This window comes from Ambystoma mexicanum, chromosome 5q (genome assembly GCF_040938575.1).
Source record: "Ambystoma mexicanum isolate Mex_15411 chromosome 5q, UKY_AmexF1_1, whole genome shotgun sequence".
Classification (NCBI taxonomy): domain Eukaryota; kingdom Metazoa; phylum Chordata; class Amphibia; order Caudata; family Ambystomatidae; genus Ambystoma; species Ambystoma mexicanum.
Window position 1 is genome coordinate 456,350,607 of NC_090933.1, and position 26,416 is coordinate 456,377,022.

Sequence of the window (26,416 nt, forward strand, 5' to 3'; positions counted from 1 at the left end):
CCAAACAGAAGAGGATCAGAGACTCAACTGGCAGGCAAGTAAGCAGCATGGTCTGCTGCAGGTAAGTCCACCCAAGCATTATGAGCCCGGCGCTTCCAGCGCTGACACTGGGCATATTTATGAGCCTGGTGCCACTGGCGCCAGGACTGGGTCCAAAAGGTCCCAATAGGGACTGGTTGGCACTCGGAACCTGGGTTATGGATCTGCTTCCAAGGAAGTTGGGAAAACCCTGACCTTTTGGAAGCAGAAATCATGACAGTACCCCCCCTCAAGGCCCCTCCCAAACCGGGCTTCTCCGGGGGTTTTGGCTTGTCAGGAAATGTTCGGTGAAATCTTTTGATTAGGCGAGGAGCGTGGACATATTCAGCAGGTTCCCAGGATCTCTCTTGGGGGCCGTAGCCTTTCCAGTCAATTAGGTAGAATAGTTTAGATTTGGAGATCTTGGAGTCCAGAATGCTTTTAACTTCAAACTCGAGTTCTCCATCAACTAGGATAGGTTTTGGAGATTTGGTTAGTCGGGTTTGAGGTTGCACGGGTTTTAATAGAGAGACGTGGAAGACCGGATGTATCTTCATGTGCGGGGGCAAGTCCAACTTGACCGCTACGGGGTTTACTATGGCAGTGATGGAATAGGGACCAAGGTCTCTTGGGTTGAATGTGCGTGGCCCTTTTAGAGGTAGATATTTGGTGGATAACCAGACTTGATCCCCTACTTGATATTGAGGGGCTTCCTTCCGATGTTGATCTGCTCCTTTCTTGTATTGTTCTTTAGCCCTTTGAAGGTGAGAAACAGCTTCCTTAAAGGCTTGGGTGATTGTAGAATGCAGGTAGTCTACTGCTGGTGTTTCAAGATCTTGGAGGGGATCCAACTCCGAGGTTCGAGGGTGACTGCCGTACAAAAGAAAAAACGGGGTTTTCCCAGTTCCCGAATGGACAGAGTTATTGTAGGCATATTCGGCTATCCAAAGGATTTCTTTCCAAGTTTTTTCAGTTTTTTGCAGCATGCAGCGTAAATACTGTTCCAGAGTTTGATTGGTCCTCTCGGTTTGTCCGTCGGTCTGAGGGTGGTGACTGGTCGATAGTCTCACATCAATTTGAGCCGACCGACAGCAACTTCGCCAAAAATGAGAAATAAATTGACTACCTCGATCCGAAATTAGAACCGAAGGAAAACCGTGCAGTCGGACGATGTTTTCGAGAAATTCTCGGGCCAGAGTTGCTGCTGTTGGCAAGCCTTTGAGCGGAATGAAATGCGCCATCTTGGAGAATAAGTCCACGATTACTAGAATCGTATTGTATCCGGAGCATGGAGGTAGATCGGTGATGAAGTCCATATAAAGCGTATGCCAAGGGCGAGGTGGGATGTCAATAGGGCGTAAGAGGCCTGCTGGTCTTTCCTTTTGACTCTTGTTTTGGGCGCATACTCCACAGGACATTATAAAGTCTCTGATATCTTTTTTCCAAGACAGCCACCAGAAGTAGCGCTTGATCTTTTCTGAGGTCTTGGCCATACCGGGATGACCTTCCATTAAAGAATCGTGATAACAAGAGATTACTTTTTTCTGTAAATCTGCGCTGGGTAGGTATAATCGTTCTTGGAAATACAATAAGTTGTCCTTTACTGCAAAGTCCTTTCCCTGCAGATGCCAATTCTGTATGTCTGCTGGAGTTACAAGTTGCCTGGCTTTATCCTTAACTTCCTCTATGGATTCTGTGGCGATTACACCCAGAATTCTTTGTTCGGGAATAATTGGTACAGGTTTAGGGTTGATCAAGTGTTCTTCCACTCCCATCCGAGAAAGGGCATCAGCTTTACCGTTTTTTGTACCAGGTCGATAGGTAATTATGAAGTCAAACTCGGCAAAGAATAATGCCCAACAGAGTTGTCTAGAGGATTGGGCTTTTGCGGTTTCCAAATATTGCAGGTTTCAGTGATCCGTAATCACAGTAACGGTGTGTCGGGCCCCCAGCAGATAATGCCGCCAAGCCTTAAAGGCAGACTTGATAGCCAGAAGTTCCTTGTCAGTAATCGTGTAATTGATTTCAGGAGGCGAGAATTTGCGAGACCAAAATGCCACGGGATGCAACTGATTGGTTACCGGGTCCTTTTGTGATAGAACTGCCCCCATAGCAAGGCTTGAAGCATCAGTTTCCACGATGTAGAGGAGTTCGGGGCGAGGGTGTTTTAAGATTGGTGCAGAGATAAATTTAGTCTTCAAATCCTGGAAAGCTTGTTCCACCTCGGTAGACCATTCAAAACGTTTGTTTTTCTTTAACAAGGCAGTGATGGGCTGGACTATTCGAGAGAATTCGGGGATAAACCTGCGGTAAAAGTTAGCGAAGCCTAACATGCTTTGCACACCTTTTACGGAGGATGGTGATGGCCATTTGAGAACTGCATCGACCTTCTTTGAATCCATACGCACTCCGCCAGGTGATAATATGAATCCCAAGAATTCAACTTCAGTCACGTTGAAAACACATTTTTCCAACTTAGCGAAAAGTTTGTGTTGACGCAATCTTTCGAGGACCATTTTCACGTGTTTCCGATGTTCAGATTCCGATGAAGAATAAACGAGGATGTCGTCAATGTAAACAACAACACACACATCTATGAGCTCTCTGAGGACATCGTTCATGAAATATTGAAAGGCGGCCAGGGCATTACAAAGTCCGAAGGGCATGACCTGATATTCAAATAGCCCATACTTGGTGCGGAAGGCCGTCTTCCATTCATCGCCCTCTTTTACTCGTACCAAGTGGTAAGCTCCTCTAAGATCCAGCTTTGTATATATGCATGCTTTTCTGACTTGGTCCAGGAGTTCAGGGATCAAAGGTAACAGATATCTATTCTTAACGGTGATCTGGTTCAGGGAGCGATAATCTATACAAGTTCTAAGGTCTCCTTCCTTTTTTGGAACGAAGAACAAAGCTGAAGAAGCAGGGGACTTGGAAGGACGAATAAACCCATTTGCCAGGTATTGATCCAGGTATTGTCGAAGGTGAAGGTTCTCAGGCTCGGTGAGGGCATAAATTCTACTACAAGGAGGAGTAGATCCAGGTATCAGGTCGATCTGGCAGTCATAAGACCTATGAGGAGGTAGATAGTTAGCCTGATCCTTACGGAAAACATCTTGGTATTCTAGGTATTCGGGAGGTAACTGGGAAGTCTCTGAAGAAATTGCTGCCAGTGCAACACCAGGTGGAGGGTGACAAGTAGAGACACATTCTGGAAACTGGACCGTTCTTGCTCGCCAATCGATCAGAGGATTGTGTTTCTCTAACCAAGGTATTCCTAGAATAATCTGAAACGGAGGGGCCTTGATCACATCGAACACGATCTTCTCATGGTGTCCATCTTGACTTACTAGCGTCACTTCTTGAGTGGTATGCGTTACTGGCCCGGAGGCTATCTCCGTACCATCCACCGTAGTAATGACGTCCTTTACAGCCTTGGGACAAAGAGTTAGATTCATCCTCAAAACCATTTCATGATCCACATAATTGCCGATGGCACCGCTGTCGACGTAAGCTTCAATTGCATGTAATCGATCCGGATTATCAGGGCTAATGAGGACCATAGGTATCACGAAATGCGAGGTCACGGAACTGGTTTTCACGCTCGGCAAGAGGACCTCTATTCTTGTCGGGCGAGGTTGTTTCCCTGCTCAGAGTTTGTAACTTTGGTAACTGCAGCTCCTACTGCCTTCTTGGCAGGTTTCACCGGACAGTCTCGAAGAAAGTGCCCTGAGTTTCCACAATAGAGGCATAATTGCAACTGTTTTCTCCTTTCCCGCTCCTTTTGTGTTAGAGGACCTTTCAGACCCCCTATTTGCATGGGTTCCCCGGAGTCTAATCCTTTGGAAGGAGTTGGCGGTTTGGAAAATACTCGAGCATCAAACTTGGAACGATCGGCCTTCCTGTTCTGCAGTCTGTGATCTATTTGAACGACTAAGTCTATATAGTCCGAACAATCTTGTGGGGGATTCACTACTTGGGCTAACACATCTTTGAGCTCTCCGCGTAGACCTCTATAAAACAGCGTAATCCTTTTGTCCTCAGGCCAGTGAGTTTCCACTATCAGTCTGTTGAAAGACGCAATATAAGCCAAAAGGTCTTGATTACCTTGTCGCAACGAAAGAAGCTCATTGTCCAAGGCCTGCCCCTGTGAATGTCTTGCGAACAGTTTTTCCATACTGAGCTGAAAAGCTTGAAAATCATGGAGGACCGGATCATCTTGATTTACTAGAGGGATCGACCAGTCTGCCGCATTGCCACTAAGGTACGAAAGCACGAAAGCTACTTTAGCTTGATCGGTTGGAAAGGCTGCTGGCCGGCATAAGAAATGCAACCGGCACTGATTGATAAATACTGCAAACCTCTTTGGGTCACCAGAAAATCGTTCGGGCGGAGCCAGAGGTACATTCCCAGGTAGGTTGATCTGCACTGGATTCATAGAGGATGTAGAAGGAAGATTTCCCCCAGGTGCGGGTAACGGGGTCTGTCCGGCTTGTGACTGTAGCAATTGTCTAGCGAGATCATCTGTTCGCTCCTTGGAAATAATCAGTTCCCTTCTTAGAGCGTTCGTTTCCTGACGGGCTGCATGCACTTCTGCCCTTAGTTCCCCAAGTAACTGGGCTAGCTGGTCGGTATCCGAGGTTTCCATAGCGCCTGGACGGGAGTTTTGTGGTAGGCTTTGCGTTCTGTAACGCTCACCTTATTCCCGTAGAGGCGCCGGTCTTGACTGGGCGTATACCGTATCTTCAAAGGTGATGTGTAACACACGGCTGGCTCTTTGGGCTGGACCTCTGTGCACTGTATGTCTGGCTCGAAGGGTAAGATGTCTGCAGATAGAAAATGTGGGATTAATGAACTGGGTTATTGAATGTCTCTCTCTTCTTCCCTTTCTCTTCTCCTGTAGAACCCCAAAGGTTAACGCTCTCACCTTAGGTAAGTGAACGCCGTGCTCTCCATCTGCCTCGAGGCAGGGTGCTGTAACCAGTTTCTTCACTGGATAAGGGGAGCAGGCCTCTTGACTTCAGAGGACTGCTGTCCGTCGTTTACTGCACGAACGGTAAGTTTCGAGTAATTCTAATGTCTTTAAAGTCTTTAGTAATGATGTCTCTTGTTTTGCAGGGTTCCGGCGATGGCGGATGGCGGGCTAAAGTGAGTTGAAGATGGAGCCCGTGTGATGAATAGAAGCGCCTGGAAGCACGTAAGTAAGCGCTTGTTGCCTGCTTCACGATGCGCTCTAACTGTCTTTTTATTTTGTTTCAGATGCGGGATGCAGCGCCGAAGGCCTCCGGAGCATGCGAAGAGTTGGTAAGCTTTTGTCTTTCAGATGCCGGAATGCAGTGTGAAGACCTCCGGAGCGCACGAAGAGTAGGTAAGCCTTTGTCTTTCAGATGCCGGAATGCAGCGCGAGGCGTTGGTGACAGCCGATGGACCAGGTAAGTGAAGAGCTGTCACTGAAGACCGTAATGCTAACCTGTTCTTTCTTGTCTTTATAGGTGTTGCTGAAGACTGGATTCAGAATGGTAAGCCTTTTTCCTTAGGCCCAGGATCAGATGCAGAAGACACGATGAGCGTTCTGCTGCTGAGGATGCAGAATAACGCAAAGCAAGATTCATCCATCGGGTGTGGTTTAAATAGCCTCCTGTAGTGCTTAGGTGTCTCCTTCCACAGCGACGCCTAGGTAAGAAAAGAGTTCCTGCTTTCCAGAAGAGTTCCAGTGTTCTGAATCTAGAGAGTGGCTCCTGCCCCACCCAACAGGAAAAGTAGTTCCAAACAGAAGAGGATCAGAGACTCAACGGGCAGGCAAGTAAGCAGCATGGTCTGCTGCAGGTAAGTCCACCCAAGCATTATGAGCCCGGCGCTTCCAGCGCTGGGACTGGGCATATTTATGAGCCTGGTGCCACTGGCGCCAGGACTGGGTCCAAAAGGTCCCAATAGGGACTGGTTGGCACTCGGAACCTGGGTTATGGATCTGCTTCCAAGGGAGTTGGGAAAACCCTGACCTTTTGGAAGCAGAAATCATGACACTAAGAGTGATGGAACATTCCCCTTATGCTAGTGATAGCATAAGGGGAATTCACAAAAGCTGCCGTGTTGAAAATAGTTCATGCTGGGCTATCAGCGCTATCTGGGCAGTCCATGGCCGTGACTGGGTCCAAGAGCAAGGTTAAAGGATTGTCACAAGCTGTGCTGCTGCTGCCTGCATTCCTCATAGAGAAACAAGACTGTCTGCGCATACAGTTCTCATAGTGACAATCAATTGAGGCCAGGGGAGGTGAAGGTGGAGGTGAAAGGGGGGCAATTTGAGCATCAGCTGAGGATGCTCTGTAGACTCATATCATCACAACCCTGCTGCTTGTAATCTACTGCATGCTGTCGAACCATCTCCTCCTCCGCCTCCTCCTCCTCATCTCCCAAAGACTGAGTAGGTGGAAGCAAGACTGGGGAGGCTTGAGAGAATTCTGTTGTTCATAGCATTCAGTAGCATTAGCACCTGTTTGAGGTATTGCGGGTTGCAGATGGCACTCTCCGCTGCATGTACCAATGCAGGTGCTTCTAAAACAGGAGGTCTCACCTTATAAGCCTTGGATCAACTACAGTACGGCTCTCCTGGTTTTTTACCAGGAGGGAGCCTGGTTTTGTCCATTTCAATCTTATTGGAGTCAGATTTCCCCATTCTTGATGGCTATATTGCCTTTTCAAACCCAGCAAGTGGAGGCTCCAAAGGCAGACCCTCCTTAGGCTTATTAACACTGGTAAAAAAACAATCAAGAGCTAAGAGTGATGGAACACTAAACCCGAATCCTTATGTGCAGATGATTCGTATGAAAAGGAAAACAAAAGGTAACACAGTCTTTGAAGAAGATCTCTTGGTTGTAAATGTATAATGGATTCCTGATGTGAATAAGGACAGTATCTTCATCGATTTTGTAATGAACATTCTAGACTCCAATTTGGCAGAACTACCAAACCTCAAAATTTTGATTTGCAGAGATTTGAATGCAAACTGCATAAAAAAAACAAACGGAAAACGTACCAGTACTAGTAATAATTTTAAAAAAAACCATAGAGGAGAAGATTGGATGTATGAAATGAGTTTAAGAGACTTGCATTTGTTGAATGGAAACATCACTGGGGACACACCTGCAGCCTTTACTTGGTCCAAATGAAATTGCCAAGCCACTTTAGACTATTGGTTTGCATATGGTAATGTATTGCCTAAGATAATAAGAATGGAGGTGGTAACAACTCACAGGAGCGACCATGACCCTTTGATCATGACACTTGAACAAGTTCAGATCAATTCAGGAAAAAGATGGAACCACAGAATTGAGGTAGAAGGGGGCCTCAATTGTATATGAATAAAGGCAACTGAAGTTCCAAAGATAACAAATGACTTAACAGAGTTGTTTTTAAAAAAGCAAGACTCTGTGGAATACTACCAAATGCTCATGACATTTAAGGAAACAAAAAAAGGCATATGGAAGCCAAAATACAAGTATTTATACATATTAAATAAAGAAATAATGAATCAAAACAAATCCCTGAAGAAAGATCTCAGAGAAATTAAGAACCTGAAGTCCGTAGAAAAAAAAGAGATGATAAGAAAATGGAAACAAAGGCACAGAAATTGGAAAAAAAATGTACAGAATGAATTTAGAACTGAACGATTTTGAAAGTATACTCAATGCTTTAGCTGACACCAATGGGAGAAGTTTTTGGCAATTAATAAAAGAAAACAGCAACTCAACATCTTCATGTCTTCTCAATCCCATACCAGAAGATAAATGGGTGACACATTTTGACAGTCTATTCAATAAGTTGAACGAAATACTGAATAGTGAAAGTAAAAACATCACAGTGAATTGTCCATTGAACATAACTTACAAAACAGAAGAGATTCTCCAGTTGATAAAGAAAACCAGTAAATCCCGAGCCCCGGTCCTGATGGGGTTACCAATGCGCTAATGAAAGCAGAACCAGAACATTGGACCGAATTCTGATAAAACCTATTCAACAGAATATTCAAAAGATGTAAACTACCAAAATCATGGAAGTTAGCCATCATGATCCCGAATTTTAGGGGATAGACACACACCGGTGAATTATAGACCAATTGTGCTCCTAGACTTGTTTGGGAACATTTTTGCGATGGTCATACTTGCGAGGTTGAAGACATGGATAAATGCATCCAACTCCTTTGACAAAAGACAAACTGGGTTTGTTAAGAAAGTTGGTTGTAACTTGAACTGCTGCTCTTAAACCTGTAAAAACATTGTGCCAAGTGAAAAAAAGAGATAATCTACACTGCCAGTGCAGACCTGAGCCAGGCTTTTGTCAGCATCGACTGCAACTTACTGTGGGTGGATTTAAAGAACAAAGGTTGCCCCAGTGATCTTCTTGAAATTATCCAAGAACTGTACTCTAACACCAGTATGAAAGTGAAGCTTGATTACTTGGAAAACTTATCAAGAGTGATCAAAACCTCAAAGGGGCTGTGGCAGGTTTTCCCCCTAGCAGCAACCCTTTTCAACCTCTTTATTGAGGATATAAAAGAGGTCTTGTCTGACAGTACTACCATCCCTCTGAAAATCAATGGGGAGGCTGTGGGATGGATATTATATGCGGACGAACTGATCCTATTAGAACAGACTAAGGTCAGTCTGCAGAGAAAACTGAACATCCTACAAGATTATGTTGGCAAAAACTTTCTCAAGATCAATGCTTCAAAATCTAACATAATGGTATGTGGTGATAAACAAAACAAAAAGAAAGATTTCTGGATGCTAGATAAAGAGAAACTCTACCCGATCCATGACCAGAAATATCTAGGCATCATCCTAAACACCTTTAAAAGTGAAAGAGCGTGGATTGAGAATGTGCGAAAGAAACTACATCATCTGACGGCGCAAGATGTAGCACTTAACAAACGATTCGGCAAATTCTTATTAATTTCGATCTTAAAATACTTCAAACAAAAGGTAACCTTCGTTATTATCTACGGAGCTGAAACGAACAATGGCTTAAGAGAAGAAGTTTGGGACCAATGTGAGAGTTATTTCTGGAAAAGAATCCTAAATTTACCAAAATCCATACGAGTTCAAATAATTTGTCACAAGTTGGCACTGCACTCAATTCTTTCCAAAATCATTGGAATTAAATATCGCTATTCAGGAAAATGATCATCAAAGAGTGCCCACCCCAATTTGAACTACTCAAAATAGAAACAACCTGGCAGACGAATGGTCAGTGAAGAAATGGAAATCTGAGTGTGTTTCCTATCTCCATCATCTCGGTATATCAAAAGAATCCCTGTGCAAAAATCCTGGGCTTGTAAAGAAAACAACATGAGCCAACGACTGGTGTAAAACAGAGGAAAGGAGGTTAATGTCTAAAATTCACGCACTATCCAAAACATCATTGGGTTACTGAATGTGAAAATAAGATATTTGAATAAATTCCCTAGTAACATAGGGAGGAATTTACTTATAAGGCTAAGGCTAAACATTTTACACAGTAGTTTACAATTGTTCATTAAAAAGATACAACAAAGTAGCAGTGGACAAATGCCAGTTGTGCGGTCAGAAAGAAGAATCTCTGAAATATTTGGTGTTATTCTGCCCCAACCTTAAAGAGCTACGCTCGATTCATCTTTTACCTGTGCTTGGACATATTGTGGGTCTGGACACCAAGAAATGGTGGGAAAGAATATATCAAGCTGACATCCAACGAACTAATTTTGCCACTGTGAACTTCCTGAAAGCTACATTGGTGAAACTAAAAGATACCTCCATGAAAGTCCCATCTAGCATCAAATAAAATGTAAGAACTATCCAAAGGAAATAAGGGATTGAAGAAAGAGACTGTGGGTCTGTCTAAAAATGTAGACCCACTTGTGAGGGAAACAGGCTTTGAATGTATATTTTAAACATAGCTAAAAGTTTTAATAAACTCAATGCTAATAAAAATAAATAAATAAAAAATATTAAGACATTACCACATTAACAACAAACCAAAACAAGAGAATGAATAACGTTTTCAACAGTGTTGGTTTTTATTTCATATTATGTGTAGTGCCACTTTTAGAGTGTAAGGCTTAATGTCTAATTCATACTTAACCTCAACATAGAGATTAACAATGCATAGAGATCAACTTGTATTGATATTAAAGTTATTTTTTTAACAAAAATGTTACCCATTGAGAGAGAGAGAGAGAGAGAGAGAGAGAGAGAGAGAGAGAGAGAGAGAGAGAGAGAGAGAGAAATAGACAGACAGATAGATAGATGGATAGATAGATAGATAGATAGATAGATAGATAGATAGATAGATAGATAGATAGATAGATAGATAGATAGATAGATAGATAGATAGATAGATAGATAGATATAGAGCTTTAGCAATATTCAATTTATAAAAATCCTTCAGGGCTTTGCTCAGCATGTGAGATAAAGTTTGTGAGTTCTTATTAAATACCATATCTATACCTCTATAAGAAAAATAGGAGGAAAAACAAAATCAAACAACAAAGTACTGGCAGATTGTGCTCCCTTCTTCGACGCTGAGTTGAAACCACCACACTACCAATTCCCTGGTGTAAAAGTGAACACGATCTTAAAAACAGAACAATGTGTCAATATGTGCCAGGCTTCATCTTAAACATGACATTCAGGGCCTTATTCACAGAACATTTTCCAATGGGATTGCGCCATTATAAAATGCTTCTGTGAATCAGGCCCTCAGTGACTACCCTGCAGGACTGTAGACAAGGCAACCTGTTGCGTATGGTTAAACCTCTGAGCATGGGCAGTGTGATTTACATGTGCCGCCAGACCATGGAACGAGTTTTGCAGGTAGTTTCCGTTTATTCACTTGCCCAATAGTGAACAAATAAGCCAATGTTTATTGGGAGGCTCTGAGATGCATCTGCACGTCACATGCCAACAGACATTACAAATGCCCATAGTATGCCGAGTTCTTTATCATTCAACCCCCTACTTAATTACAATATTTGAATTTGGGACTACACATATATGACAGGGAATAAGAAGAAACATATCTAGGGCTGTGGATGTCCTTTTTGCATACATATTTACAAGTACAGTGCAAAATGCAAACCCCTCGCCGGTCAAAAGATGAACTCAAATTTTCCAGACTCTTATATTTCTCCACTGTCTCAATGAATGAATTTCCAAGCACTGACTCACAGCCAGAACTTTAACATATATAATTCAGAGCAGGATTGTATCCCAAGAGCAATATTTGTTGTTCATAAGCACATACTAGAAGGTGGAGCCTTAAAACGAAACAGAACATGAATTGTTTACGTCTTCCTCAATAATGGACAAGCATATTATGTTCTGATCTCAGACTACCCGCCATTTTACTGAACTAAAATCTCTCACTAATCAAACTCAATGCTTCCAAGTAATATTTCATTGGCAAGCATTGAACTTTCTCAGCAGAATAACTGTTTAAGGCAAACGAACAAGTGCAGACCACAGCAAAACACCCCCTGGAATTAGGGAACGTAAACCTAGAGGCTGTAAACAGTCCTGCACAATCTGAAGCAGATTGCCCAAGGCGCTGGCAGAACTATTTTCAGCCTTCCACTCAACAGTTTTACAGCTAATGCGTTAAGCATGCAGAGATGGAAATTCACACATCAGTTGCTGCTGTGATTATTGTGTACATGTTGCATTCGGATTCATTCTCCGTAGGGAGTGTTTCTTAGTCTCCTTCCTCATTTATTTTTGTCATATGCTGAAATATGCCTGTCCCTGGAGCCAGTTTAAGGCAAATCAGATTCATGCAAACATTTGTGTTAAGCAAAATCCTGTTCATTCTCAAGGACCACAAAGTCTATGAACTTTTAAAGTTTCATTTTTAGGTTTGCAAAAATAGCAATAGGTACTTATTGTTTTAAATTGTTTTACTAAGAGAACCACCGAATCTCGATATCAAACAATATAATAAAAAGGTCAGATGTATGTTTGTCTGATGAACTAGCTTCTACTATTGTCGCTGCTAGAGGGAGGCATTGGCTTAGTATATATAGTGATCCTACTGTGTTAATGAAAGCCTGCACCGTCCCGTGTACCTGGGTCTTTACACTAGTAACATCACAAAATGACAACACATGCAGGAGGTGAGGGCACAGTGTAGCTTTCAACCAAAATGTGGTCTCAGAACAGCATGCCACTGAAGGTGAGCTGTAGAGCGACATGTGTAAACAGTCAGACCATTAGCTCAAGCTGAATGGAAGTGGTGTTGACCAATGATGAGATGCATAGAACAACTGGAGTTTATGCTTGCTTTCCGACCGCAAAACCATAAGGAAGGTGGAAATTGACTTAGTCAAAATGTTTCCAAAACCCAAAAGAATCCGACAGAATCTGCCTCTTTTGGACATACTTATCCCTTGCAGTTTCTTTTGAAGACACACCCTTTCTTCAATGTATCCCATGTTTGAGGCAGAGAGTTGGAGGTTGCTGTTGACTGAAGGCAGCTTAGGTCAGGGGTGTGTTGCCAATATGAAAATTTAATCGACACCTTTCAGAAGGCAGTATTTGAGGACATAAATAAAGCAATGGAGAAACAGAAGTCGAGGAGAAACGCACACACAGACAGTATATCAAGGAAAGAATATGACGCTATTAAACATCTGGCTAATGGCAGAACTAGTGTTATAAAGAAGCGAACACAGGGGGAAATATGATAATGAATCGTAAAGACTACATTACAATGGCTGAAATACACTTAGTTAACTGTAAGGCTAACCATGTGTATAGATCAATATCCGAATTTAAGAAGGAACCTAGATTTATGGTTTTAATAAGAGACCATTCATTAATACAAACTGCCTACTTTGGAGAACATTATATGCAAAGTACTAAATGATGTGAGGACCTACACTGTCTAACGTAGTGCATATAATAATGTTGTAATGATGAGAGTGGGGTAAGACTATGGCTCTTCATAACAACATAGAGCAGGCAATATGTTGTCTACAATAATTGATGTATTGCACAGGGGGACGTGGTAAGAACCTGTCATGGTAACCCTGCGATAAATTCAGCTGAGCCTGACTAGCCATCAAGATAAAAAAAAAGACAAGATCTAAGGTAATTGAGGCAAGTATGATAGGTTATTTATAGCGCGCTTAATACCCAGAAGTTTCTAAAGTGCGGACCTGGGATCGAACCAGTTTTGCTCTGTGTCGTCTTGCTTCCAAGTTGAGCAGGTTGCTGTCGAGCTATCCAGCAAATTATGTTGCCATCGCAACCAAGGTAACTAATGTGAGGGTCTACACTGAGCTAGACCAACTAGGATAAACATCAACCTAGAAACAACTATGCAGGAAGCTAGAAAATGCTGCATAGATTTATATAATGCACACATGCTGTTAGGGAGACGGCAGCTATTGCCATAATAAGACGATAAATACACTATTGCCTCTAGAATGTTAATGTTAATGTTACTGTTAAAGGATATTTGTACCACACACTATCACCACCGGAATGGCCGCCTGGCGCTCTGGCGGCTCTAAAAGGGAAGGGGGTGGTAAGTTAGCTTGAGGGTGACCCAGCAGAATGAATGGGAGATCAACAGTATACCGGGGGGCCTCTCACTGCTAGAATTCGTTCAGAAGCTGAGTTCAAAACTGATGCTTAATCTCGAAGCTGAGCCCGAAGAAGAAGGTTGACTGCTGTTACCTTCACCGTAATCTGAAAGCCACCGTGACGTTGAGACTGATCCAATAGAGGACCTGGTTAGGCGCCCTATTCCCGAGCTCCGAGGGACCATCGAGCACCGCTAACCTTCACCGAAGCTCCCTGGAAGTCAGACCCTTGACAGGCTGCCGACCGGAGACCGGTACCGCCACGGAGAATGAAGAGACGCACCGGACTTTCCATCCACCGTCGTTGACAAGGGTTTGCAGGTTTGCTATAACTGCTGGAGGCCGTGTTGCCCAGAAGCGGGGACTGCTTGATGCTGTTCCATTGACGCCCGGAGCCGCAACGCTCCATTTGATTAAGACATTTTGATTCCCGGACACGCTCATCCGCACCGCCGACCGCCTTATCCCGCCGGAGAAGGCCAGGCCGTTGACGCGCTGAGGAGCATCTGCCGGTGGGTTACTCGCCACCCAAAGGCCGTAGAGACGTGGACGACTCGATGCCCTTGCTGGGCCAAAGTTCTTCACAAACTCTTTGCAGTCATGAACTATCAACATCGAGGTGCCCTGCAGCATGTCTCTTCCTTGCAGGAAGTCTCCGACTCATTGTCAATGAGCACTGATAGGACAGAAGCTGCTGCCTCGATGCCGCCGAACTTCCATTGAGGATTCTCAACGCCGAGTTCACTTTCTTTGAGGCCCATCGACGATCTGTGGATCCTGCTTTAAAGGGAGTCTCTCAAGAAGAATCCCTCGAGGCCTCCTCGAGGAACTCTGCTATTCCAGGTATATTTGGGTGGTAGAAACATTTTAAAAGGGTATAAGACTTGAACAATATATGGACTGGGCTTGTAGTGTATCTTTATTTTACAGGTTGCCCAGGTGGTGGGATCTCCACACAGAACTGTGTCTAGTGGTAGGGGTCAGTATTCTGCCAACTGTTCTAACCAACTGCTTTCCTCCTATGTCTATTTTTGGTTACCTTTATTATTTGATTTGTGTGACATTTGACCAGAGTACAGTTGATGCACTTTAATGAAATCTGATAATAATTGTGGTATCACTTAGAACTGTATATATTTGCCATTGTATATTGACTGAGCACAAAGTGAGTTATTGTGATATTGTATATAACCTTGAACCTTAATTATATAAACACTGTGTTTTAACTAATACAATGTGCAGACATTCCTTTGTGGGTGCCTGGGCACTACACTGTACTTAAGAACCGGCCTGCATCCCCTCCTGAGAAGCTAAGCCTTGATTGCTCGTCCATTGCCACCAACAATAGAGAATCTTGTCTAGGGTCCTCTGTGCCTCTCCTCTGCCATATAGAGAGCAGGAACACAGACACTCCCATCCAGTCTTTACAATAATACACCGAAAATAATCATCATGAGGGCACCGACAATTAAGAACAAACTAAGCCTTTGCTTTCTATCAAACACTGACACTGGCTCAGCTGTAAGCTGGCTGCAGCCTTTAAGAAAGGGAATTTACAAGTGAAAAAAATGCACAATGTGCAAGTATGCACATACAAGTACACAAGAATGTACTGACTTTGGGGGAAACAGAGTGAACATCACAGAAAATATTAATTGTAGATCTAAGTTTGTAATTTATGCAATACAATGTGTTTGTCAATGCATATTTATTAGATGTACAATCAGTGAACTGAGAATCAGGTTTTCTGAGCATATAGCAATGATTGGTAGTCAGGATTCTAAATTCCCTCTGGCCATACACTAGCAGATATTACATCAAAGGGATGACAAAACAGCCTTGAGATTTATTGGCCTGAAAAAAAATCTCCCTATGGAAACAGGGAAGAGACAAAGAATGTACGCTTCGACAAATGGAATCAAAATGTATATGCAAAATGCCATCAACCAAATTCGGATTGAACACGGATCAAGAGATGGGATCTTTCCTGGGAATACCACTCAAATACTCTGATTGGGTGCAATTGGTATTGAATACTGTGAATACCTTTTGTAGTGGGACAGAATGGGGATTAGTGGTACGAGGTGTTGAATGCATGATGATTGCAGAATGTGTCTCACTTATTTTCTACTCTTTACCAAATTATATCCATACTGAGTCAGGAGGTATGTGGTCCATTTTAGAGGCCTTAATATATAAAAATAAGCACGATTTGAGTCGATATAGTTGCTATGGGTATTTGTACCCGGAACTCTATGTTGTAGATCTACATAGAGGCAATCTTAGCATTTTGACCAATTATAGCAACTTTATAAGCACCATCTAGCATCACATATAAAGGGATCTATAGGGAAATGCTTCCCGATATGTGCAGTACAATCTAAAGCCAATCAAGACTGCCACCAGAACGTACAATGCTATGTGCACAATGCGTGACGTGATCCATTGTTTGCAAAATAAAATACAATTTCAAAATGACACCCACAGAGAATACATGCTTAAAACGAAGGTAGGTGGGGTGTATGTTTCTAATATTACTTATTTTACTTTGAATACACAAAAAACACCTTTAGCTTTGGGGAATTATCAGGCTACTGATGTACATCACATAATAAGAGCTGTAACTATACTGTATAGTAGGGTTGTTATAAAATGTCATCTTCACAAAGGAATAGTGATTGGATAATTGTTAGTTGTAACTATTAAAATAGACATTACAAGATATAATGTGATATATAACCATATAACCATTAAAAAAATAGAACAGTAATTTTACAGCCCTAGTAAATAGGTAAATTACAGCCCTTGGTACACTCCTGCAGGGATTTGCTGTGGAATTTGCCCAGATCCCTTACCAAGAGACACCCACCTGAGCCCCGTCCTAGGCCACTAAAAGTGTGCATCCTGAACTACAAAGACAGAGAAAGAATACTCGTTTTGGCAGGGACTTGACCTCCTCGAAACTCAGCATTTTACCTGACTACATGCTGCAGGTTCAAAAACAAAGAGCCATGTTTAATCCCACTAAGGAATGATTATGCAAGGAAAACCTGCGGAACATGCTAAAATATCCTGCCAAACCTACGGTGCGGTACGACAGCAAGCCGTTTTTCTTTGAGGACATGATAGAGACGCATGACTGGATGGATTCTAAAGGAATTACACTGCTCCCTATGAGGCAGAACGATTGATTATATACATTATACTGTGGAGTTTGGTTGCATTACTGACTTCTGTTGTTCACCACTACAGAAACTGAATTTTTCAACACCAATTTGAATGTGTGTGCCACTACTCGCCACCTGGGAGAAGATAGGTGGAAAGTGTGAGGGAGAAGCAGCGTAGCCTGAATATAGTGTATGCTATTGGGCTATTGTTATGTAGTTCAAGGGAATGTCCTTGCCTCTCTACTTTCTTGTATTCTCCTTATTCTTTTGTTTGTTGTGTGTAAATTGCCTTTTCTGCCCTCTGAGCTCTGGCCATGATGTTTTGCCAATCACCACTACAATGCTTGTGTTTGGCCATTACTCAGTTTGTATGCATCAGCCCATCTGGGAGATGGTTGCCCACCCTTGGGTTGCCACAGCGGGGAGATTTCTCATTTGCAACCTGCTACTCATGGTTAATGTAGTGAGAGCAGTCACATAGAATGCACGTGACCACAATAATTTTGTCAAACGAAATGATGGCGCAGAAATAAGGGTGAAGTTGCTATGTTGCAAAAAACGAAACTGTTAACCTGGCAAAATGTGATTGGGGAAAAAATGGGAGGGGAAGACCTTTGGCTATACCAACTCTTCATACGCCAGAGATGTACTCATATGGATAGCGCCATCTGTGTCCTTTAAGGTACTGCAAACAAAATAAGATGTCGAGGGCAGGATGGTGCTGGTTCATGGCCCTCGACTTATGCTTAATTAGTATGTATGCACCCAACCACAAGGCCTGTGACTTTTTAAATTATTTGTATCACAGATTGTCCCCGTACTAGGGAGGCTTGTGGATATAGGTCAGGGATTTCAATTGGACACTTAATCCCACCATAGCTAGATTGTTAGTCTGAAAACAAATCCCTATCATGATCTTGTCCCCCTGGGCAACCATGCACCAATCTTAGACAATCTTAGACAATCTCCTAGAGGGGTGTGGATCACTATACCTCTCTGCTTTCGTAGCTCAGGACCTATGTGCACTGTGTTACTCCTATCTTACGCCTACCAACATACTCCAATCATACTCTTATGGACACAATAACATAAGACACAAAGAAAACACATGAATCGATTCAATTATAACAATAGAATACATTTATTTATGTACAGCTATTGCAACCATCTAATTTGCACTTTTTACACTTTTGGTGCAAATCTACCATGCAATAACTATAAGCCGTACAGGCTTCTAATGCAAGCCTGTGATGCAAGCCTGTGATTATAAAGTAGCTTAATGCAAGCGTCAAACATCCAACAATCCTCTCCTTCATGCAGAATCAATCCCTGTTTGATCTCCCCTTTCCCAATCCCAAAGCTCTTTGTGTGAGTGTCTGTTCTAATCATGGGTGTAATATTAGGGGGGGAACAGGGGTGCCTGTCCCCCCCAACTTCCATGGCACACCATCCCATCCACACTCACTTGGCCTGGGCACCATCTCCTCAGATGCCATGCCCCCCCCCAACATCTCAGCAAAGCCACTCCACTTGTTCTAATCAATCAGTTTGTCTAGGTCATAAACCATACTTCCCATTTGCTTGTGCCTCTCTGTCTCCAGCTCTGTCTTTGTCAGGGCCAGGTCTCTGCTCTTCTCGCTACTCTGCAATCATTCAGTCAGTGGTGACAGGCCCCTCAAGATCTGGTCACTCAAACTGTCTCTGCCAAGCTCTGCCAAGCTCTCCAATGTCTCCCTAAGCCATCTGATTCTGCTGCACCAAGACATCTCTCCCTCATTCTCAGAACTTCATCCAAATGTCTCTCGATCTATCTCTCAGAGAAAAGCTCCATCCAAAACTCCATCTATCACCATCTCCAACAGCAACTAGCTCGAACGAACTCCATCAGTATCTAACCCCATCTCCAACTGCAACTCTCAAAAACCATTTTCTTCAGCGCTGGTTATACTAATCCATGACGCACTCATTCCCCATGGTTACATTGTTCTCTAAGCTAAGAATGTCTCTTTCTCTGTCAGCATTTCCTGAATATAAATGTGCCTGAAAGTCTGTGTTTTGCAATGTACTTTCACTTGCAATCACTCTGTGTTCTGGTCGTGTTCTGTCAGCGTGACATTGGACATCATATCTCTTTCATGGCCTTCTATCTGTCTGCGGTGCTTGCCTCCTATTTCTCCATTCACTGTCATTCACTCCACTGTTGGCTCTGTTGGCATCATGAAATCCTCTTTCTGTGCCTGTGTGCAAGACTCCTCCTTGCCTGCAAAGAACCTCTGCCATCTCCCCATGTGGCACTCCCTCCCACCTTTGCCGTCTCCGCGAACACCAAGCCATGCCATGCTGAGTAGCTTCCTTCGCTCTCGACTCAGACAAGGGTTTGTGTTATCTCTGTCTCTGCCTGCCAAGCAACTGTTTACAAATTCCTTCTTTCAGTGTACCATAACAACTCCGCACAGAGCCCAGTGGCGCTTCTGTGTGTCTCCTCCCAGAAATGGCTTTAGGAGCCTGCTAAATGCTTTCTAACGTTTACGCTTTCTTCTCGCAAACCCAAGCACTAGCTACATGCTCAAAGCATATTCTAAGTGCACACTCTACGTGCATACATGTGTACATGACAATCTCTACAGGTGTAACTACAAAGCATAACAATGTGTCATTCTAAATGGCTCTACATGTCATTTCAGGTCTCATTCATTCTCTCTATAGTGCCTAGCACATTTCTCTCTCAGCCTAAACACTACATTTTAATGCATAATACATCATTCTAAAAGCATCTCTTTCAACATATATGGCAATAACATAACTAAACCAACCCTTCATGTAACATGGCCTATTTCTCTCTTCAAATGCATGGTTGTTACTAGTCAATACTAATCAGAACTAAACAGAATATTTGATAGATAACTAAACATGATGCAATGGATAACTGGATTCCTAAAGGGTTAATACTGGATAATAGTTCTCTAACAATGGGTAATGATGGGTAATGATGGGTAATGGTGTGTAACAAAGAGTAATGATTCTGTACTGATAACAAACCCAGGCTCCTCATTTTATCAGATTCTACAATTTTCTCCTTTTATCATTACATAGTCTTACTACCTATATATCATAACATAACATAGCAATGTGGTATGTTAATACCAAGCAAAGTTGCAAAAGTGAAAAAAACATATTATTTCATGCAGAAACCCCTAGACAATGCAAGCATTTCACTCTGTCAGTGGCAAGCTAAAATATTCAAATGCATAGCTGTTATGTTATGTTATTTTACACTTATATAGCGCCTTATATACCATTGGTATGGTCTGAAGGCGCTGGTAGGTTGAACGCCCTTGGGAACCGAAGTCCTGGTCAGTAGAGGGAGTAGAGAGAGTCCAAAGGTGCGTGTGCGAACCAGGTATGTGTGCAGCTGGTGCGGAATTCCTGTGGCAGCTGCTTCCTAGCGGTAGGTGTGGTGGCTGATAGATCAGGAGTATGTGTTCGATCTGGCTGGAATTATCCAGACCAAGAGTGGCAGCATTAGGCCTGAGGAGAACGCTTGGCTGGGGGTGTGAGACCAGGAATGTTTACTTAGAGTAATGGGGAGTGAGCGGCAGATGTTGATATGAGAACAGTTATACCGAATGGTGTCATAGTATCTCTGTGTTCTAGTTGAATGGTGGTGTAAGGAGAGAGTAAGCGTGGGGTGTGATAAGAGGTATGCATCCACACTCAGCCTCTCTCCACACTCAGCGCCTCTCCACACTCAGCGCCTCTCCACACTCAGCGCCTCTCCACACTCAGCGCCTCTCCACACTCAGCGCCTCTCCACACTCAGCCTCTCCACACTGAGCCTCTCCACACTCAGCCTCTCTCCACACTCAGCCGCTCTACTCGTTCTTCCCCTCTGCACTCTCTTCCGCTCTGCAGGCTCCTCCGTTCTCCACTCTCTTACTCTCTTCCGTTCTCTTCACTCATCATTTCCCCACGCCCCTCTGCTCTCCATACTCAGCTGCTCTCCACATTCAACCATTCTCTGTACTCGTCCGCCCTCCCCACTCATTCGCTCTCCGTACTCGTCGGTTATCTACACTCATCCGCCCTTCATACTCATCGGCTCTCCATATTCATCCGCCAACCGCATTAATCCTCTACACTCGTCCACACTCATCAGCTCTCCACACTCATCCGTTTTCCAGACTCATCTGTTCTTCGCACTCATCCGTTCTTCGTACTCATCCGTTCTCCACACTCATCTGCCCTCTACACTCATCCGTTCTCCACACTCATCTGCCCTCTACACTCATCCGTTCTCCACACTCATCTGCCCTCTACACTCATCCGTTCTCCACACTCATCTGCCCTCTACACTCATGGGTCCTCCACACTCATCCGCCAACCGCCTTAATCCTCTACATTCGTCCACATTCGTCCGCTATACAGGCTCTTCCGCTATACCGCCTCTTCCGCTCTCCACACTCTTCCGCTCTCCACACTCTTCCGCTCTCCACACTCTTCCGCTCTCCACGCTCTTCTGCTCTTCCGCTCTCCAGGCTCTTCCGCTCCCCACGCTCTTCCGCACTCCACGCTCTTCCGCTCTCCACACTCTTCTGCTCTCCAGACTCTTCCACTCTCCACACTCTTCCGCTCTCCACACTCTTCCGCTCTGCACACTCATCGGCCAACCGCATCAGTCCTCTACATTCGTCCACACTCATCCGCTCTCCACACTCATCCGCTCTCCACACTCATCCGCTCTCAGCACTCATCCCCCCTCCATACTCATTGGCCCTCCACACTCATCCGCCCTCCACACTCATTGGCCAACTGCAATAATCCTCTATACTTGTCCACATTCATCCATAACATAACAAATGCATAGCTGCAAATGTCTCAGAATTCAGAACCGCATACCCAAATTTCTCATAGCAAAAAGTCAAATCAAAAAGTCAAAAGTGTCTACAAGCCAAAAGTGTGAAAGTGTCTCTTCAAGCAGAAAACGAAAATGCGATGCATAGAATCAATGAATGTGTACTGTGGATACAGGTGTTTCCATTCTTCAATGTGTCAAGCACAAAATAACAATGTCACTTTCACAGGTATATTCCAGTCCAAGTTATTTCCAGGTTCTCATGAGGTATGTGTGCCCTCACATCTGCGCACAATTCCACGTAAGTACAAATCCAGTTCTAATGCAACGGTTTCACCAAGGAATGTTTGTTTGTTTTATTCATTTATAATGCGCACCAGACCCAAGGGTAAGAGGGCGCAGCAGTACAGAGTATGCAAAGCTTGCAAATGGTTACAATAGTTACACGTTGCGTTTTACATGGTGAAAATACTATAGATAGGATAGGCAGCAATGCAGTACATTATTATACAATAGGATATATACAGGATATGATATTTATATAATGCATGCCGGTGATGTAGCAATGGTAAAACAGTATAGAGCAATTATAATGTACAATTTGTATCTATAATACAGGCAGGAGGATGTCCGGGGGTGCTGGTTAGTTGATCGACTGTTTCAGGTGATTGATGTAGTTGGCTCTGAAATTAAGGTAGGATTTCTCAGCGCGTATGGCTGTGGGCAGTTAGTTCCATAGGTGGGCCGCCCGGACGGGGAAGCTAGCACCTCTGGCCTTATTCAGTTTAAATCTCGGAATGATAAGGGTGTTGGCATAGGAGCTTCTGGAAGGTCTGGATGGTCTTCTTTCTAAGAATCTATTGGAGAGATAAGGTGGTGCCGCATTATTCAGCGCTTTGTGAGTGAGGGAGGCAACTTTCAGTAAGATTTTGTCTTGGGTCGAAAGCCAGTTGTTATTCTGCCTTATCTTAGAGACATGGGTTTGTTTAGGGATGCCAAGAGCTGCTCTCAAGGCATTATTTTGTAGAATTTGTATTCTATGCGGGATGAATTTGTTGGCCCCAATATGTAGGACATTACAATAATCGAGCCTGGATAGTATGCAGGCTCTCGCTAGGATTAAGCAGTTCTCATCAGAAATGAAGTGTTTACCAGCTCTGATAAGCTTACAAGTGTAGGCTGTGGCTGAGCCCAGAGAGTTCACCTGTTTGTTAAAGGAGAACGTGGCATCTATGTATAAGCCAAGAGTTTTCACTTCCTTGGCAACATTGATAGTGTTTCCATCAATCTTGAAGGCATGATATTTCTGGCCTAGTTTTTTGAGGGTGGAATGCGTGCCTAGAATGATTAGCTCTGTTTTGTCATCATTCAGGCATAGACCATGTGTTGCCATCCATGCCTGGATGATGAGATACACCCTATTCACTAAGGCCAAATCCTTGTTGTAATCCCTGGAAAGTGGGAGAAGGATCTGGGTAGCATCTGCATAATTAGTGTAGGTGATACCAAGAAGGTCCAGATCATCAAAAAGGGGCATTGTAAGTATGTTGTATAGTGTCGGAGATATGCAGGAGCCTTGGGGAACACCGCACAGGATCGGAATAGGATCCGCTGCATCTGAGGGGGAGAACACCCTCATGGTCCTTTGATTCAGGAAAGATTCGACCCATAGTATGGCTTCTTTGGAGAAGTGTGCTGCAGAGTTAAGGTGGTTACAAAGGACTTTATGGTCTGCAAGGTCAAAGGCGGCAGAGAGATCCAAAAGTAGTAGAAGTGCTGTTTGGCCTTAGTCTCTTAACTCATCAATTTGGGCCTTCAAGTCAATGAGCGCAGTCTCGGTTCCATGTTGTGGGCGGAAGCCAGACTGCCTTGTTCCTAGGAGCTTATGTTGTTCTAGAATTTTTTTGCATTTGGGTGTATGCTATCTTGTCCGGGATTTTTTATAGAAAGGGGACTGTTGTTATGGGGTGGTAATTTGTGGGGATGAGGGGGTCGAGGGATTGATTTTTTAGTAGGGGTAGTACCCATGATTGTTTCAGGTTGGATGGCATAATGCCTAAGGTGAATGAGGCATTTACGAGCTTAGATATGAATGGCGAGAATTCTCTGGCAGCATCTTTTATGAGTAGTGCCGGGCACAAGTCACCTTGACAGTTGGAGGGCTTAAGAGAGAGCATAGTTTTTTCCACCTCCAGGATAGAGGTTTTGGTAAATCTGAATTGGCTAGTTGTATTTTGTTCTAATGGTGGTGGGTTGGAGTTAAGTACTGGTGGCTGATTAAGGGTAGCTTTTCTAGCCACAATTTTCTTTTGAACCATGGTGACTTTGTTGGTCCATGCTTGTTGTATCTCCGTGCACCAGGTTTTGTCTTTTGTGCATATATCCGGAGTGGGAGTGGGTGACTCTAATTCTTTTAGGATTGAAAACAGCTCCCTCATACTTGAGTTAGCTGAGGATATTCGCTAATTGTAAGAGTTCCGTTTGTCCAGGACAATTTCTTTTTTATAGTGTGAGGAGATTTCAGTAAGTTTATTTTTATGCTCTTCTGTGGGTGAGATTCTCCAGGACGATTTGCAACTTCTTTTAAGTTGACAGAGGTCATTTAGTTCACGGGTGAACCATTTATTTAGATGTTTTTTTGGTTTACTGGGTCTGAGTTTAAGGGGAGCTATATTGTCAAGTGTGGAATGTAAGATTTTGTTATACTCTTCCACAAGTAACTCTGGGTTAAGGTCTTCATCTAGTCGGTTCAGTGTGGGTAAAATAGCAGGGATCACTTTGTCTTTGGTGATGCTCTTTTTGTTCCTGGTCAGGCATACAGGGCCATATTGGCTGCCTGTAGGAGTGCCCTGATGGTGGATAAATCAAATGTAACCAGGTAGTGATCCTTCCATAATAGTGGGGAGATAGAGGTAATGACTGCAGAGCAGTTATGATCTGCTAGCCAGTCGAGGATTCTCCCTTTGTTGTGGGTAGGCTCCATAATTTTTTGGGTTAGTCCTAATTCTGTGAGGGTATTAGCCACATTAAAGGCATGTTTGTCTGAGGAGTCGTTATAGCGTAGGTTGAAGTCTCCTAGAATAAGTAATTGCGTGGAGGTTTTACGGTTGGTAGATAATAGGCTGTTGATATCTTCATCAAATGTGCCCAGAGGACCCGGGGGCCTATAAATGAGATGGATGGTCAAGGTCTGTGAGTTGGGAGTTTGATAGCGCACACTTCGCAAGATTTGGGATCTGGAATGACAGTGGTTCTCATATTTAGGCTGATTTGGCGATGATAGCAACACCACCGCCTTGTGTAATATTTCTGTCTTGTCTCAGGATGGTATAGCCATCTGGGGTTGCGAGAGATAATAGGGGTCCTGCCGCCTCATGCAGCCAGGACCGTGAGGAAGTCCAATTTGTTGGACAGTATAATCTCCCAGATGTCTGTGGCATGTGCTGTTACGGATATGGTGTTTATTAGTCCACATTTAAGAGGAGGGGCTATAATGGTGGTTATGGTTTTGGTGTGGGTGGTAGGAGCTTACTTTTGCTATTGGTATTGCTGACTTGATGGGTAATAGTTCTTTTATTGGTGGCTGGGAGAGATCTGGTCAAGGGCTCGTATAATCTGGTGAGTCTTGCTCTAAGCCTGGAATTTCTGGTGGGTGGGCTGCACAACAAATGTCAACAAAGATGTAGTGTCAACGAAGCGAGTGTTCACAATTCGGTAATGTGTTCACTATGAGCATATCAGTGTGTTTTCAGCAAAGGTTTTCAATGTTCAAGTAGCAGAAAAGTGTTCAAGCCAGTTCAGGCTGGCCTGCTGAATAAATGGCAGCAAGCTAATGAGATTTTGCACAGAGCTCCAAAAAGGCAGGAGCAAGAATCAAATGTGTCGGTACCATATGCGCCCCACTTGTCCCCATGGGATGATCACACATGCCTTCAATTTTCAAAGGTAGCACTGGGCATACAGCGTGTCAGAAACTGTCAATTTGATGCAGATTTGATACAGCTCATGCGCTCCCTTTTCCCTAGGCCTTCATTCTCATTTCATATTCAAATTTTGGGGAACCAAGGCGAAGTGCAAAACACTGGTGCACTCATTCAGATGTTTGCAAGAAAATGCAGTTTGTTACTATCAAGTGCAATCCCATGCACAGTGCAGTTCCATGCACAGTGGCCCTTGGCATAGGCCAAACTTCATCTTTCAAATTCTCTCCTTCCTCGCTGGTCATGCTGTTGCCAGTTGTTGCCATGCCATGCCAGTTCCTGCCATGCCAGTTCCATGCTCTTCAATTAAGGGACCAGCCAGCGTTGAATGCAAGTGCACATTTCAAAGCACCATGGATCAATGCTCTATCTCTTTCACTCAAGAGACAAAGCTTCACTGCTGTACAAAAGTAGACAGGAATTCAAATGCTTTCAGAGCGCGTCTTCCTGTTCATTCCTGCATTTCTCTCTTTCTCCTCAGCCCCAAACATGTGTCTGGTTCTGGTTCACAAGATAAGGCATTCCAAATGGATTCTCTTCTCGCTGCATATTACAACACAGCTCACAAACACATTTCTTCTCTTCTTTGCTGAGCAATCTTCACTGCTCTTTCTCTCTCACTTATTGGCACAGAATGCTGCAAGGTATATTCTCTCCGTACAGTCAGTCAAGATCTTCACTTTCCATGGCAATAGGTGTCATGCCACGAGGTCTGCCTAGCAAGCAGGTTTTCTGGGTACATTCTCAGAGCACAGCCATTAGACAAGGCCACACCATAAGGCCT